Here is a 2491-nt window from a genome sequence, read left to right on the forward strand (position 1 = left end):
TATTATACATAATTTGCCTGTAGGTGATGCTCAAAGGCATGGTAATTTCTTCACATTATTGTCTTTACTTATACACATGAACAAGTCCATCATTTATTAACCATTTCCAGTTATTACTTTGACAATTGACAACACCTTATCTGGAGCAATGAAGATGAGACTTGGGTGCTTATCGAGTAATTTGATACATGGTCATAATATCCTGCGTTTGATGTGTTGGCCATGTCCTAAGAGCATGATTAAAGTGTCATCTATATAGAATTGTTCATTATTTCTAAAGCATTTTTGTAGTATTTCTTTTTTGATTGTAGGGGGCTGCAACATGTGGGTAAGATATCTTTAAACAACATTTAAATCGAGATTGGTATACTAGCATGTTTGTGGATTTTAGTGTATATTTAAATACAGATATCTGCATATTATTACTTTAGTTACTTGATTCCCCTATGTATACTAAAAATAACTACATAACTCCTAAACGTGTGTGGTAACCTACCATCATTAACAATGATAAAAGCTTAAAATGAGCTTAAAATCAAGTATACGAACAATTTCAAACTCAAATGAGTAGATTGTTAAATATATTAACAAGGGATAAACGTATCTACAATGAAAGATATCCTCAACACCGATTAATAGTTCGTCACTTTTATTTTATTAGGACTGTTTATATGATAGTAACAACAAATGCGAAAATGATCAATGTGTAAGAAGACCTGGAGGTATATACATGCACTGTTATGTTCTTATATTTTCGGAGCAGAGCTGAAAATATTCTTATTTCACAAAGTTGCTATTTTTATTTATTAGCAACTTGTTGGTTCGATCCACGCTGTTCAGCTGGATATGTCTGCAGAAATGGAATTTGCTCTAGTGAGTATTAAACTAATGTTTTAGTTTTATTAGGGATGCACTCTAAGGTACTCCAGCATGCTAGAGGTTCACGGCGACATGCTTTTGACTTGGCGCCTCGTAACCTCTAGCATCAACTGTAAAAATTCTCGCCGCTGAAACCCACGTGAAAAAAAAATTGTTTAATAAAAATTCAGATTTTGACATTACAAATGGCACACAACAATAAAATATTCATCATTTGCAATAAAATTTACGCATAAACCAATGTTATCTCCTGTATTAGCGATCAATTCTTTATATTTAAGATCAAAACAGAAATCAAAACAAGTCGTCTATTTTAAATTCGGAAATGGAATGCAGAAAAACTTACGAAACAAAACTAGTTTTCCGCAACGAAATAATTGAAATTTTCGTTTTTTGAATGGCAATCCGCAAAATTAATGTGACGTCAAGTCGAAAGTACTTTTGGTGAATATTTGAAATAATGAAGATTTTGAATAATGATCACTGATGCATACTGATTAAAGTAGATTTTGTGATTTCTTGTGACTGTTACACCTCATGCAAATACATAGATACCCGAGAATTACTTGTTTACAGTTTATTTCACACATTATACTTTCCGACTAAATCTCAGGCGGAACCAGCTCGTTAGACAATGACCTATGGATGTAAGAGTCCGAGATATATCAGGAGTGTAGGGACATTAACTGAGGATCATACTTGTAGGAGTACATTTTAAGGCAATATTGTAGGGAATTATTTGGATATTAAAGCACCTATTGCACTGTTCTCAAAAACTGTATTATATAAGGTACGATTACTGTAAAAAAATGCATTTATCAAAAGCATTCAGATTCAACTTACTCCATTCCTATCATTAAATCTACATTGAATAATTTATTGAAAATAAAAACCGGTATGAGGAAAAATAAAAATTATTAAAAAACTATTTTTTCGAGGACAAATATGTTTGTTAAAAGCTTTCAGCCCCCCCCCCCCTCCCCCTTTTCCACCACTACTAGCTCCTATGATAAAATTCCTTTTTAACGCGACACAAAACTATGATCTTGATCTCTAAAAAGCACAGATAGCTGCATCACAGTCTTTGTTCTATGTGGATACGAAGCTAGATTTAGAATTCATTTTAGTAACGACCAACTTATCGGTATACTCATACATTTCAATACTAAAGAGGGAAAAATACTAGCAATTAAGAGGAATGTAGACTAGACTAAAAAAATGGGTTTTCTTTTCTTTTTTTTTCTTTGTTTTTTTTTTCTTTTTTTTTTTTAGAAAAGGCCAAAAAAGTTTCTTTTACACTTTGTATATTTTGATATCATAGATGATAAAGGAAAAGGATGAAAAAATTTAAAAGTAAACTTTTAAAAGAAAAAAAAAAGTAAACTTACTTTAAGTGTTTTTTTTTTTTTTTTTAGATATACCAGAACTAACCACAACACCAAGACCAACCATAAGTCCTACCCCAGATATCTATTGTCGTCATGTAAGATGGTGGTATGAACATTTGAGATTCATTTTGTATAAGTAATTCAGTATTAATGTGTCAGTTACATCTTTAATGTAGGATAAAGACTGTCCTCTTGGGTATTATTGTTCCAGATGGCTAAGGCGA

The 2491-nt window shown here is 31.7% G+C and overlaps 1 long non-coding RNA gene across 1 annotated transcript; it reads left to right on the top strand.

Moving 5' to 3' along the window:
• The first annotated feature begins 810 nt into the window (after nucleotides 1-810).
• LOC133194869 (uncharacterized) lies at nucleotides 811-2491 on the top strand. The gene is made up of 3 exons (XR_009722197.1): nucleotides 811-873; nucleotides 2295-2362; nucleotides 2444-2491. It is a non-coding gene; the product is annotated as an uncharacterized LOC133194869 (long non-coding RNA).

The sequence above is a fragment of the Saccostrea echinata genome, unplaced genomic scaffold, assembly GCF_033153115.1.
Source record: "Saccostrea echinata isolate AGI-Se365-2 ecotype Australia unplaced genomic scaffold, CSIRO_AGI_Sech_v1 ptg000029l, whole genome shotgun sequence".
Taxonomy (NCBI): Eukaryota; Metazoa; Mollusca; class Bivalvia; order Ostreida; family Ostreidae; genus Saccostrea; species Saccostrea echinata.